This window comes from Oratosquilla oratoria, chromosome 4 (assembly GCF_046742065.1).
Source record: "Oratosquilla oratoria isolate Oo_2021 chromosome 4, ASM4674206v1, whole genome shotgun sequence".
In the NCBI taxonomy this organism is placed as follows: domain Eukaryota; kingdom Metazoa; phylum Arthropoda; class Malacostraca; order Stomatopoda; family Squillidae; genus Oratosquilla; species Oratosquilla oratoria.
Genome location: NC_134780.1, coordinates 22,698,997 through 22,715,218, shown reverse-complemented (window position 1 = coordinate 22,715,218; position 16,222 = coordinate 22,698,997). Strand labels below are relative to the sequence as shown.

Genomic DNA, 16,222 nt, shown 5'->3' with positions numbered 1-16,222 from the left:
ATGAGTAAGAAAAAGAGGAAGAAAAAGAGAAAGAGGAAGATGAGGAGGAAGAAGAGTAAGAGAAAGGGAGAGGAAAAGGAACGGTAATGAAAATGAAAAAGAAGAGGAAGAGGATGAAGAAGAGGAAGAGGAATAGGAAGAGGATAAGGAAGAAGAGGAAGAGGGAGAGGAAGAAGATTAGGAACGGGTAGAGGAAGAGCAAGAGGATGAGGAAGAAGAAGAGGAAGAGGATAAGGAAGAAAAAGAAGAGGGAGAGGAAGAGGATGAGGAGGGGGGACAGGAAGAGGAAGAGGAAGAGGAAGAGGAAGAGAGAACCGCAATCAGGTATTGGACCTGACCCTTTCCCGGGTACCCCTGGCAGTGGGTGACCCTTACCACCAACAACAAAATTTCTTTGACGACTGAATCTATCTGAACAAAATTTATGTATTCATCGTTTTATTTATTTTCTATTTTGGTGTATACAAAGCGAGAGAGAGAGAGAGAGAGAGAGAGAGAGAGAGAGAGAGAGAGAGAGAGAGAGAGAGAGAGAGAGAGAGAGAGAGAGAGAGAGAGAGAGAGAGAGTCGACTGATCCTGTTGATAGCTATTTGGGATGGGAAGGGTGACTGTATGGGAGTTTGTCCGGAGGAAACGGCGGGGAATGACGTCAGCGTGCGAATAGTTACGTTATGTCGAATGTCGAGGAAATGCATTCAGAAATGTCAACATTACAGGACCTTGGTATAGATTAGTAACTACATTGGTAGAAAGACTATATTAATTACTGAGAAATATATCTGAGTGTAATTTATCTTTTTTAATATTTTACTCCTATATTCTAGATGCCAGGATATATTTATGAATTAATTGTGATATCTGAATTACACGTTCATTCTAGCTGCTAGCAGAAGATTTTATTAATGTGTTGGAAATTTTTTCTGTAGTAGAAATATTAAAGAAATTAAGATAAACATTATTAAGCATACAGGATTCAAACTGACAGAAATAGCGTATTTCCCATTATGCATTACGTCAGCAGCATTTGATTCTCTTCTCTTTGCAAGCGGAAAGGATTTAGAAAACACCTTTCACCCACAAAATTGCATAAGGTCAATGAAAAAATATATATAGATGAGGAAGGACCGTGTGAGGACCGTAGAGTAGATGGAGGCAAAAACTTGATCATATTTGTCCGGCAACATAGTCCATCTGGTGTTTAAAACGATAAAGAATATCTCGACCGCCTGTCGAGAAACTGTAACGGTGGAGGCAGGAGCAAGGACGCCCAGTTTCCCGCCAATCGACATCAGCGAGCGTTATGACGTCACGAGCTGGGAGGTTCAGAGGAAGTTCACCATATTCTACATTATTTCTCCCGTGTTCTGTAATTCCTACAGCCTTGAAAAGCTGCAACAGCTTTTTTAATAATGTGTCATGCGATACGGTTACCAAATGGCTAATGTGAGGAGTGAAAACGCTTGAAAGTGAGAGGGTGGGAAGATGTAAAGTCGAGGTCCGTACCAAACCAGCGCGCCATGAAATCACCTCAGTTATCCAGTTGCAACAAGAGATGAAGTTTACTTTCACATTCAACTATCCCATACACCTACAACGCCTTAAACCATTCAACTGGTTTAACCTGCTCAACATAATTATTTTCTAACAAAAACCTTTCACTCTGCAGCAGATGAGAGAAAATGATTAGATTTTAATCAACACAGATCGATCAAGATGTCTCATCTCAGGCCGACTTAGCAACAGGCAAATACGTAACGGCATGAATAAAAACATGAGAACCGTTTCTGTGATCAGCCAAGGCCTTAGAGTTCATAAGTAGCATTACCAGACAAAACAGCTACGCCTAGCACACTATATATATATATATATATATATATATATATATATATACATATATATATGTATATATATATATATATACATATATATATACATATATATATACATATATATATATATATATATATATATATATATACATATGTATATATATATATATATATATATATATATATATATATATATGTATATATATATTTGTGGGTGTGTGCATGTCCTACATTCTTGCGTTCTTTTCTTTCTGGGAAAATTCTATAATTTATTTTTTATTTTATTTTTATATGGGAAAGTAACACTAGAAGCAGATTCATTATCAGCAACGAACATCAGTGGTCAAGAGAAGCTTAAAACAGCAACAACTAGCAGCAGAAGCAACAGCAGATATTAGTGACAGGAGCAGTTAGCAAAAAGCAGCTACCATCAGAAGCTAGTAACAACAGCAGTAGAAGCGAGTAGCAGCTAGCAGAAGCAATAAGATCAACAGCATCATCTAGCGAGAGTACAAGAAACAGCATAATCTAGCACCATCTATTACTACCTAGAGACGGCAACAGCATCTATCAGCATCAAACAGCTTCAGCATTTGTCAGCATCAAACAGCTCCAGCATGTGACACATAACAGCAGCAAGTGATATCATCAAACAGTAGCAGTGTCAAGCATTAATACCTAGAAGCAGCATACAGCAATACAGCAACAGCAACAAGCATTATGCTATTGCACCAGCAGCAGCATATAACAAGAACCAAACATTTGGCAGGAAAAGTAGCAGGTAGCAGTTACAACAGCAATAGGAGCAGAGACAATACCAGCATTAGGAACAGTAACAACGACAGCAGGTAGCAGCAAAACCAGCATTGAGTAGTAGCAGAGGCAACGATTATCGGTTGCAGCAGCATCTAGCAGTTGGAACAGCAGCAACAGCAGTATCAGTTTGCAGCAGCGGTTGGCAACAGCAGGGCAAGACCAGCAGCATCAGTGACATGAGAAGTCGACCTCGGAAAAAACTCGCCACCGGCTCTCCAAATCTTCCCTTTTAGGAGATCTGGTGCAGGCGATGGGGTCAGATCGTCTGACCGAGTCTCCATCATGTCCGATCTCCTTCTGGTGACCTCTGACCTCTTGCAGGGTCAGGGTAGTTCTTGGGATCTTGGGCTCCCAGTAGCTCGACATCTTTCTCTCTCTCCCTCTCTCTCTTTAACTTTCTGGAACCATTATCCCAGACCTTGGGTTCTCGGTTTTTACTGGAAGGATCCTCGCCTTCAAGAGGGACACTTGAAGAACCTCAACATCGATCAGAACTTTTGTGGGAGGCTCCTCTTACGTCTTGGTCTTCGTCTTCCCTTTCGGAACAACAGAAGTCTCAAGTTCTTACAGATCCCATGAACGCATATATACTTTTTTCTATTCTTTAAAAAAAGGTCTTCTAATAGCTTTTCAATGTAATTTTTTATGATCAACATTTAAAATAAATACAAAATAATTCTTTAGTTCTTGAAATAAGTAAAATCTTTTCCTGCTTTCTTCAGGTCGTCTGACATCAAGAGGTAAGGTTTTCTTGAAGTCACTAAATTTGAAAACCCAAAAAAGACTCGAATATCAAAAAATCGAGTCCAGTCATTCTTAGGTTGCTTTCTCTCCCCACATAGGCCACATTTGTGATAGGTTTGCTCTGCAGAACTGCCTTTGTTAGGGCGTTCTCATTTTAGCTTCTTTGATGTTTATTTTGACGTAATAGTTTGTCGATGATGACTGCAGTGTATTACCATCACTCTCTCTCTCTATCTCTTTCTCTCTCTCGCTCTCTCTCCTTCTCTCTCTCCCGCTCTCTTGGCTTTAGAGGTTGGATGGATCAGTAAGCGAGGGACCTGGATTGGATACCCTCTTTCATGAGGGAGAATTTACCCAAAGACTTCCCAGGCATTGGCTTGTGTTGGACTTCTACCAAATTCACGATAGTCTCGGGTCAACTTAGGTCGCGTCGAGAGCTTTGATGACGCCATGTCGTCTATGTTTTGAGGTCAAGTCCGGTGCCGAACCCAAGACAACTTCGTAGTCTTCAGACATCGAAATTATGCGCGACACGGCGGGTGGTGTCATGTCATTCCCTGTCGTCCTGTGTCGCCCATGGTCGTGTCATGTCGTGTCGTTATTCAGGGCCAAACGGTCAAGGGAATCAGGGAGAAGAGAGAGAGGAAGGGGAGAGGTGATAAACGGGTTTGTGTGAAGCGAGTGTGTGGATTTGTATCTGTGTTTAAAATTGTGCACAAACAGTTATACGCTATCTGTGCTTCATTAAGTGCCTCTTGTATAAATGCCATCAAATGTCCTTTTTGGTTTCTTGACCTGTCTATAAAATCTAAGCTTTTGACATTGAGATTTTTGTATGTTTTTATACATTTACTCTGTATGAGGGAGGTAAGAGGGAGGGTGGAGGGGTGTGGAGTGTATTCAGGGATGGAATGGGTGGGAATGATTTTATGCCTTTTTCTTTTTGGCTACCCCCCTTGTAAGGGGGAAAAAGCCTTGGTATATGTATGTATGTACTCTGTATGAATGATATTTTATCAGTATAGCAAATTATAGGAATTAATCTTGCAGGGCTAATTAGTTTATAGGGCTAGGGAGGCAGGGGCTTCCCATGAGAGGGGACAGGGGGTATATGCCCAGTGATGGTAATTTTAAGGGAGGGGGCTGCAATTCTAGCCTAGATTTGCCCCCCAGAAAGCTGACAAAATAATGATAATAAAAAAAGAGGTCAAAGAAGCCCTGAATATTTTACCGTAATCCGAATGAACGGGAGTGAATGTGTAGAAAAAAGAAAAGGGAGAAATATGAACAGAAAGAGTACAGTACACAGACGGTTAAGAATGAATTGAAGAGAAATAAAATAAAAGTGGATAAAAGAAGAGAAGGAGAATAAGTGAAGAAATGGAAGAAAAAAAAACTCGAGGAATGAGAATATATATATATATATATATATATATATATACATATATATATATTTATAATATAATAAATATATATATAATATATATATACATAAATATACACACACACACACACACACACACACACACACACACACACACACACACACACACACACACACACACACACAAACACACACACACACACACACACACGCCACTCGGTGGCGTAGTTGGTAGAGCGCTGAATTGCCACCACAGTGGCCCGCAGTTCTTGGTTCGAATCCTGCCCAGGGCCGAAATTATTTCGGTACCGCTGCGCTTCGGGTCGTTACTCTGACTCTCGTGGGCGGGGAGTTGGGGGTGTGTGTGTGTGCAAGGTCATAGCATTACCCATAGATCGGACCTACGAGCTCTGAGCTCTCTTCCAGGAGGGAAATAGCTGTCGATCACGAGTCCAACACGTGATCCAAAGACCAAGTGAATACACACACACACACACATACACACACACACACACACACACACACACACACACACACACACACACACACACACACACACACACACACACACACACATATATATATATATATATATATACATATATATATATATATGTATACGTATATGTATATATATATATATATATATATATACACACAAAAGGAATAACAATAGGTATTGTGTGTGTGTATGTATTTCCCTCTTGTCTTTCTATAATCTGTCTCAAACAGTACACATTTTATGAATGAACATTGGTAGTTATCGTTCAACAAATGCTTGTACAAACACGACATACAGTAGATACAATCCGAACAAGATTGCGTGCGTGCGTGCGTGCGTGCATGCGGGACATTTGAGTAGACTGGACTGGTAGCCCAACAGAACTGGAGGCAGCAGCGTCAGTGCTCAGTGAGACGTCTTGACGAAAGGACTGTTCCTCTGCGCTCTCGCTTCTTTCCGATTGGTGAGTTCAATTCAAGCCTACTTTCCCACCTACCTACTTATCTATCTACTTACTTATTTATATGCGTGCTCACTGGCTCTTCTTGAAATATATTTTTTATAATTATTGAAGTGTATTATTATAGGTAATAGGATTATTGATAACGATATATAAATCCATTGCAATTATCACGAAGGAAAATGGGAATTTGATTTCAGCGAAATTTGTCACATTGATGAATTAATCTTTATTATTATTTTGTTAGAACCTTTTAAGATTAGCAACTCTCTAATATATAAAGAAAATTACAAATAACATAAGCATTTTGTATTATTCTGGTTTATTAAAAATATTGGAGATTTTAACGACTCTTGATAGAGAAAGTGATCTATATTTACACATTTTCGGGAAAAAGAAAAAGATATGAGTCTTTAAGTTTGATTTCGATGTGGGAGGGACTTAGCAACAATTTCAGTCGGTTCTGAATTTCGAGAAGAAAATAACTTTCCTAAGTTTCATTTGAGATCGAATGTTTCCACGCTGTTTTGGCAGTTAATAAAAATATGGTTTAGTTAGAAAAAGAAGGTCAAATTGGAAGGATTAGCCCATTTTGTTGTTTGGAAAGTGGTGGGAGGGGTCAATTAGGCCATAACTCTCTCCCTAAAAAGGGGTGTGTGTGTTATATTACCTACGAGTATGGCTCCCAGATGACCAAAATCCTCAAGGGAGATTTAATTTTCAGTTATATATTAATTTATCTTTTTTTCAAAGCAACATAAGCAAGCAAAAAGTGTATAAAAACTTATTACGACATCTGTACTAAATCAGGATTGGAAGGATTGGTTGTGGCAATGGAAGAGGATACACTAAAAGAGATGAAAGGTGGTAAGGCACCTGGGTTGGATGGCTGTCAAATAGAGTATCTGACAAAGGGAGTAGTAGTTATAGTGTACTGACTGGTGGGATTGTTTAATGTGTGTCTAAGGAGAGGAAGTGTGCCATAGTCTGTACTCTCCATGGAGTCCATTCAGAGTGTGGGATACGTCTTGTCAAATCAACCTTAGTACACGCCTCTCTCTCTCTCTCTCTCTCTCTCTCTCTCGCTCTCTCTCTCTCTTTTTTCCATCTATGTGCTATTTTTTATCCAGCCCATCTGTCTCACCTGTGATACCTCCTCGGCGTGGCAACATGGGGGTGGGGGGTGGAAAGCGCTGTTACCACGTGTTATAGATTTGACTTAGATCGTTGTTATAATCTTTAAAAGTGATACTCACTATATACTGAACAGCTTCGTCCACTATATACAGGATATATATATAAAATCAAATAGCACATAAATGGGAAATAAGAGAGAAAGAATCATGTACTTAGATTAATTTGGCACAATGGCTCACGACGTACACCACACCCTGAACGGACTCCTTGAAGCGCAAGGACTATAGTGAGATTATTGAATGTATGTCTGGGGAAAGGAATTGTACTGGTGGATTGGGGAAGTGCTTGTATGGTTCCAAAATGCACGAAGAAAGGGGACAAGTATTAATGTAGTCATTTTAGAGGGCTCAGCCTATTAAACGGGCCCTGTACGATCAATATCATTGCACAATATTCCACATTGTGCAATATTAATGACAGTGTTGGAATGGTATTGAAGAATGACACAATATATTGAAGACATCAAATGCACAGGTCAAACACGTGTCCCTCTTCACTACCATCCCTACACCACCAATGATACTGTACAATACGGAATATTGCGCAATAATATTGATCACGTAGGGCCCGTTTTAAAAGTGTAGTTTGTAAGGTGCATAGGAGGGTGCTCACTGAGAGGGGAAGAGAGGGAGTAATTAAGGAAGAGCAATGTGGGTTAAGGAGAGAAAGCGAACGCGCATGCCAAGTTTTTGTAGTAAGAGAAATATGCAACAAGTTTTTTTGGGCAAGAATGTCTTTTGAGCTTTCATAGATCTGGAGAAAACATATGTCAGGGTTGAACGCGGAGGACAGACGGGGTGACGGGGGTTATGCAAGAGGAATATCTGTAGAGCAAGGGAGAGAGAGGGGGGAGAGAGTAAATCGAAAATGGTCGTAAATGGATGAAGAAATGAAATTATCCGAGTGGATGAGGTCGGGTGGGAGGGGGAGGGGGTCAGCTGTCGTGCCCTGCTGTTGAAGCACTCTACCTCATTGCATTGACTTTGACCTGAGCGGTGAGGGGGGGTGCAGGGATGACCTTTCTTCCACGAGACGTTGGGATGGGAGGGACGTTTAATGGGTTCTAATGTGTATGAAGTGAGTATGTGTGAGCTCTGAATAGGTCACCCTCCTTATAAGAGGGAAAGTACTTTTGGTATGAATGTACATACCAGTTATGTGAATATCAGTTTAAGATATGTGTTAATCGAATGTAATGTGAATACATCCATTGTGATCTCACAATTTGAGTTGTGATATAGTTGTCAGTCACATAGGTATGTGATGTTCACCCTCTCATTGCTGTTCATGAGTTATATATTTTTAACGTTGCTGCCAGACAATTTTATTCAGCGAAAGGGGCTTGCAAAAATGACGATTTCGAAAAAACAACCAAAGTGAATTTTCCACTCCAATCACCTCATTGACAAATTTCCAAACATAAAATAATTTTTTTTTTAAGAATATCTGATTGATACGTTCAAGAACAAAGGAAAGAATTTTGGAAACTGTTCTGTAGAAACAGAAATTATGTAGAACACGATAACAGAACAGGAGAAAAAATGTCTTATCTTTCAAAAGAACTAAACGGTTACACAGAGTTCTGACGACATGACGTCATGGTTTGAAATTCAGTTTTTCGATTCTTTATTCATTAAATCACGACAGCATACTCACTACACAATTTAGCTCCATTTATTTATATGCTAAATTAGTATTACATAATCTAATGGGATCAAATTATATAATGCCTAGCATAGCCGATACAGTAATTGACCGGAAACAAAAAAGAACAGAAATGTGGTGTTCCAACATTTAGTGACAAATCTAAAGGTCACCAAAGTCTTGTAAATTTGTGTCAGGGTCTGGTAATCCGTCTTGTCATGCTTTAAAGTCTTTATTCTGGTTTAGAACAGGCAATTTCACGCAGTTGAGAGCCATAATTCAATCATCCTCTCTTCAGATCTGAGCCCGTGTGTATAAAATCTGTAGAGTTGAAGGAGGTTACCTTGTAATTACCCTCTTGAAGAAACCGATTTGATAATTGTAGTAATACGGCAGCTGTAGTCCCATTAACCAGGTGTTAGGGTGGTTGACTACCTACACCTGACTACAGGGGAGTACCGAGGTCAGAAAAAAGTTAAGAAAGTCTTGAAGGATGATCAACTTAGGTTAGGTTAGGTGTGTGGAGTTCTGATATATGGATTAAGTAGCTCTGTCAGTAGGATTCAAGACATTGGCTATGCGACTGGTTACCTACAAGACAACGACGCTACCATTGTACTATGCAGGACGTCTTGATTAGCCTTTTCATTGGCCTTCCAGATACATTTGACATTTTAGAAAATAATATTCTGGCTGTTGTCAGAGAGATTTTATTCAATTGAAGAGAGACCTGAAGGTGCTGGAATGTTGAAAAATAGTCCGGAAGAACCCTTGAAGATCGTGTGTCTTCTTAGAAGATTTTCTTTTTTGGGTTAAATTTAGACGGTTTTCTTAAACTTAAGAGAGAGACCTCTAGGTTATTCAGGATTTGAATAAAAACAGATTAAGTTCTTGGAAACTTTTGTGTCACCTTTAAAGCTTCTATTGTGAATATCTCACCTGATGAGCTACCCCATATATTAAAGTATATAGAGAAAATACAAACTTTCATCAAGGCAGCTCATATCTGCTGGTACGCCGGTCGTGTATTATGAAATCCTTTGAAGTGACTAATACTGGAAGACGATTTTGTACAGTTTAAGAAGGACTTCAAGGGATTCGAGGGCGACTAGGTGAAGGAATGTATAAGGATATTCTTGGAGTATGTAGGACCCATAGAGGAACAAATGTGGATAATACGAAACCAATGCGGTTTGAGTGTGGAGGAAAAATTGAGGAGTAAACAAGTTTTGGAGGGCATGGAGGAGGGCAAGGCAGAAGGTTGATGACTGGAGGTGCGGTCGATAAGGATGTGGAGGAGATTGTGGAGGGCAAAGCTGCAAAGACGTAGCTGATACTGTGGAGGTGTAACAGGTTGAGGAGCGCGTTGGAGTATCACACCGGCGCACGTTGGTTATCACACTGGGATATTTTTCCTCCGACATCCTACCTCCAACCTCCAGTTGAATAACTAGAATAGGACTTCACTTACAGAAACCTAGGCTTCTCTAAGAACATTTCAAAATATGTCTAACTTTCGTATAGATTTGCAGTATCTTAGTTCATTCAGCTTTGCTATATATATGACGGAGGATGATTTAATATTTGGGGTTTTGAAAAATAAGATATTGTAACTTAAGTCGTTTTTACTCAAACAAACTCTCAACTGTCGGGGCTAGTGAAGTCCGTGGGAGCCCAGTGTGATAACCCATTAACGAGTGTATATAAAAGACATAGGAAAGGTTGCTTAAGAAAGAAGAAACTGTCATATTTGATCGGATGACAATTTTGAACTGGTGACGACATATCATTCAGACAAACGTCTTGTTTGTTGGTCTACGATAATTTACGATACAATTTTTGGCCAATTTTATTTTCACGGTCAAGAAAGAAAAGAAGACGATAATTTCCAATCTTGACTTTTTTGTAAGTTTATATATAATCTCGTTATGCGAGCAATTAACTTACGATCGAATTACCAGAAAGGGAATCCAGTCGTTTAACGAAGAGGATTAGAATCCATCTGAAAAGAATCCAATTCTCTATAATAAATTCGTACGACTCTCAGCCAGAATAAATATACACACGCACTTACATACACATACACAAAACTTGCTGGTGTAGTGGTTAGGGTCGTGGGATATCCTTTTGCAAATCAGAGATCGTGTCACGGTTAATACTTGAAAGCCATTGTAATACTGCTAGCCGTTACTGTACCCTCTTGTGCAATGCATTTGGAATGGTAATAGGAGTCAGTCAAAAGTCTGGCACGTGATCCAAGACCATGGTAAATTGCATGCACACATACACGTACATATGTACACACACGCACGCACACATACACATGCATACGTACACACACACACACACACACACACACACACACACACACACACACACACACACACACACACACACACACACACACACACACACACACACACACACACACACACACACACACACACACACACACACACATACACACAAACACACACACACACACATATGCACACTCAGACATTCTCTCGCATGTTAACATGTTAATATTGGATATTCTAAACAACTTTTTCCTTTGGTATTAAGAACCAACATTACGAAATCGTTTTCAGTCTACCTCTCACAGCACCTTGATGGTACAGTCACGAAATCAAGTTACGCAACCTAACCTGCAGATAATCTTGTTTTAAAAGTCTTTGTTCCCCAGGAGACACTTAGCTGTGGTCTAGCCAGCCACCTGTGCCTTATGTGTATGGAGAGCTAGAGCGAATGGTTGTTGTTAGCTAAACGGGTGTTTTTTAATATGCATATATACATACATACATACATATATATGTATATATATATATATGTATATATATATATATATATATATGTACATATATATATATATATATATATATGTATGTACATATATATATATATATATATACATTATATATATATATATGTACATATATATATAAATATATACATATATTATATATATATATATATATATATGTATATACATATATTATATATATACATATATATATATATATATATATGTATATACATATATTATATATATACATATATATACATATATATATATATTATATATATATACATATATGTATATATATATGTACAGTATATATATATATATATATATATATATATATATATATATATATATATATATATATATTGTAAAAAATAATTATATTCACAAGGTTGCAACTGCAATTTTTTTTCTTTGAAATGATATTCTGAAATATGTCGACGACATCTGATAGGCGAGTATTCCCGCTCACCCCACCATGCACGCGAAAGTCCGTTTCAACATGATATATAATTTACCCTCTCTTCCAAGCGACCTAAATACTCCTGTGCAATTTGACTCCATGCTTTTCAGTTGCATATATTTCTTTGCAAATTTAAGTGTCGATTTGGAGTGAGAAACTGTTTATGTCGCGTAAAAAGGTGACTTTTCATTTTTACTCGAATGCGTAAAGAAAACGAGATCTTTAGAACCGACCAAGACGACATTTTCCACATCCAATTGATCACTCAAACAATGCCACAATAGATAACTAAAACAAAAGAACAAGAATGAAATTAATTTACAGATGGATAAAATAATAACCAGGAGAAGAAAAGAAGAACGAAGAGGGAGGAGAGGAGGAGGAAGAACAAGAGGAGACAGTAGTAGACCACATATAACTCCGTGAGTCAGACCGACAGAAAACGTGATCTGAGTAGGAGCAAAAGTGAAAGGGAAATGGAGGGAGGGAGGGAGGGAGGGAGGGAGGGAGAGAAGGGAGGAGATGGGAGGGGAGGGAGGGAGGAAAGAGGGAGGAGATAGGAGGGGATGGAGGAAAGAGGGAGTATGAGAATTAGGGAGACTGGGGAGAGAACGGAAATGACAGAAAGAGAGTGAAACAAGTGAAAGTTAGTTGAAATGAAAGTGGAATAAAAGTTGGTGGTAGTAGGAGGGGTCGTGGAGGAGGAAGAGGATGGAGAAAGGAAAGTTGAAGAGGAAGTTAAAGAGGATGAGGAAGAAGAAAGAGAAAAGGAAGAAGAGTAGGAAGAAGAAAAAGTTGGAGAAGAAGAGGAAGAAGAAGAAGAGGAAAAGGAAGTTAATGATGAAGAGGAAGGAGAAGAAGAGGAAGAAGAAAAAGAGGAATACGAAGATGAAGACTAAAAAGAAGAAGAAGGAGGAGGAGAATAAGAAGAAAAAGAAGAAGAGGAGGAAGAGGAAGTTAAAGATGAAGAGGAAGAAGAAAAAGAGGAATAAGAAGAGGAAGATGAAAAAGAAGGAGGAGGAGAATAAGAAGAAACAGAAGAAGAAGAAAAAGAAGAAGAAGAAGAAAGAGGAGAAGAAGAAGAAGAAAAAGAAGAAAGAGGAGAGAAAGGGGAAAAAGAAGAAAGATAAGAGGAAGAAGAAGAAAACAAAAAGAGGAAGAAGAAGAAGAAGAAGGAGAGGAAGAAAGACACAAAGGAGAGGAAGGACATAAAACAACAACAACAAAGAAATGGAAAGAAGAAAAATAGGGACAAGGTCAAAACTAGCATTGGGAATTAGGAAGGCGATAAAAAAAAACAAGAGTCAGAAAAACAAGAATAAAGAAGAAGGGGAAGAACAGAGGGACGAGGGAAATAAAGAGGAGGAGGAGGAGGAGGAAAAGACGAAGGAAGAAGAAGAGGAAAATGAGCGTTGAATGGAAGACGACGGAGAAGAGGAGGAAGAGGAAGAAGAGAAATAAGAGAAGAGAGGAAAGGAAGACGACAAGAAAGAGAAGAAGAAGAAAGAAGAAGAGGAATAGAGAAGATGAAGAAGATGACGAGGAAGAGGAGCAGTAGGGGAGGGAAGAGGAGAAAGAGAAAGAGAAAAATGAAGGATAGGTAAAGGCGAAAGAAGAAGAAAAAGAGAGAGAGAAAGGAAAAAGTAAGAAGAAAAAGAAAAAAATAAAGAGGAGAAAGAAGAGGAAGAGAAAGAGGAGAAAGAAGAAGAAGAGGAAGCGGAAAAAAGAAAATGTAGAGGAAGAGGAGGAAAAGGAAAAGAAAGAAGAAAAAAAAAAGAGGAAGAGGAGGAATTGAAACAAGAATATAGAGAGGATGGACTCTGCCACTGTAAGTGGATGGAGGTATCCTGGCAGGAGCAGAGAGAGCCGAAAGAAAACAGATCGAGAAAGAATGTAAACAAAACGAGACAGGACCAAAGTGTAAGATGGGGGGGGGGAGGAGGAGGAGGAGGAGGAAGAGGAGGAGGAGGTGAGGACAGAGTGGCGACAGCAGATGGTCAGCGACTCTATCTCAGAGGTCAAAAGGTGATGAGCAGACTACGACAGGAGTCGCCTAGCATCAAAAGAAACCGTCATCTTGAGCCAGTGTGCTATTAGATCATCTTGTAATTTCTGTAGATGTTTGTAATGCGTTTGTAAGACGGCTCTGTTCAGATAAAAGGAGATTCTTTGTCTAGAAGAGGAGGAGGAGAAGGAGGAGGAATAAGAAGAGGAGGAGATAGAGAAAGAGGAGGAATGTCTGGGTGCGTGGAAACGCAAATTCAAAATTAATTTGAATAAGTTTGAAGTTGATGAAATTGTCTTCTCTCAATTCTCACAGACTGCACACGTGCTTACACATTCATGCTCTGATGCCTGACACTAAACGCAGCTGCGATCATTGAGAAACACGTCTATACTTTATTCCAATCGTCTGATTCAGTTACAATGTGATTATACGTCTAAAAAGGCTACGCTTTCTACACAAGTCTATCATTGACTCGACACCGCGTCGTTATTGTTTAATGGATTATTTTGATGGCATATTTCATCATAATTAATCAAGCCACAGCGTGTTTCTAATCATCCCGTGAAATCATAAATCTATTTTATGATGTAGCAGGTCACCTGATACGAGACAAATTAAATTATGACGTTTTGTGCCATAAGACCGATAAAAATCGTGACGTCATGTCGCTCATGAGTAGCTTGAGCCTTTTGACTACATTTCTTATAATAAAATATAAAAAAGAAATACTGAATTATTTAAAATTTTGACGTTTCGTATTAATGTGAAATAAGATATATGTATAAAGATATTGAAAACATAAGTATAAAACAGAGATAGAAAAAATTGTGACGTGATGTCGTCGATGAATATCTTGAACAGCCTAAGATCTTTATGAAAAAAAAAATCATATACCATTTGAAAATACTGACGTTTGCTATTGTTGCATGATAAAAAGTATTTATAAAGATACTGAAATATATAAATATTGACGTTTGGTATCAATATTACATAATAGAAAATTAAAAAGATACTGAAGCATATAAATATTGTAAATAAAGCTCTGTTCTTCTAATGAAGATGACAACATCATAAAGCCTTCCTTATACATCACACTTGCCCAACCTCACCACACCCAAGAGAAAATATACCTCAGCTAGACTAACCACACGTTCTACCACATCTAACCTCACCACAACCTTGACCACTATTAACCATACTTGACACTTCAATACTAAGCTGAAGAAGTCAGTAAATTAGACACACGTACACACACACACACACACACACACACACACACACACACACACACACACACACACACACACACACACACACACACACACACACACACACACACACACACACACACACACACACAGAGTGGTGGATGTCTGGAACAAATTGGAAGAAGCAAAAGTGTGTGCAAATACCATAAATGAATTTAAGGAAAAAACTATATGTTGCGAGATACAAAGACGGAATACCACGAGCATAACTCCCTTTACCGTATAATACAACTAGATAAATATACACCCACCCACTCACGCACACACACAATCGGTAGACAGATATATTTTTTCTCTCCATTTAGGAGAGGTGGTTAACGCGCCTTTTGTTCTGCATGTTTCGCATGTTTCTGTTGAAAGAAAACCTCAGCTATGTTCTGTCATGCGATGAATACATACATACATACATACATACATACATATATATATATATATATATACATATATACAGTATATATATATGCATATATATATATATATATATATATATATATATATATATATATGTATATATATTTCCCTCTTTGGGAGATGACAAGCAAAAATTGCGTTCTAAACCCCCTTCTACATTTTTCTTTAATGCCGAGGGGAAAAAAAGGAAGAGAGAGAGAGAGAGAGAGAGAGAGAGAGAGAGAGAGAGAGAGAGAGAGAGAGAGAGAGAGAGAGAGAGAGAGAGAGAGAGAGAGAGAGAGCAAGCATCAAAGCACTTTACAGAAACTATGAGCACAGCAATCTATCAGCTGTATCTTGCGTAATTTCCCGCAAGTGACTTCTCGTCTGCGTGCAATATGCAGTTGCACATAATATCAACCACACCCTCTTACATAACCACCTACCCTCCCCCGGCTGGCTGGCTGGCCGTGACAATTCAACCCCGACCGTTATCTACAACCGTAATTATAAGTGTTGTCACAGCCTCCACAACTGTTCGCTCAGGAGCGCCTATTGTTCAAGCTCCGCGGACGAACCGTTCTGGAATTAAGGGCGGTAATTATGGTAAATGTGTCACAGCTCTTTGAACACAATACTTGGGCAGGTAAAGACAACGTTTCCAGAATCTGGCCTTGTTAAGGTATGTTGGCCTTGCCGGACCTTAGTAAGA

The 16,222-nt window shown here is 38.8% G+C and overlaps 1 protein-coding gene across 3 annotated transcripts in view; it reads left to right on the top strand.

Annotated features, from left to right (window-relative positions):
* The first annotated feature begins 5,646 nt into the window (after nt 1-5,646).
* The window catches only part of LOC143024308 (uncharacterized), a 43,658-nt gene continuing 33,082 nt past the window's right edge, over nt 5,647-16,222 (top strand). For all 3 annotated transcript variants that reach the window (XM_076183109.1, XM_076183107.1, XM_076183106.1), the window contains exon 1: nt 5,647-5,737. The gene's annotated coding sequence lies outside the window, so the exon portion shown is untranslated. The remainder of the gene's footprint in view (nt 5,738-16,222) is intronic.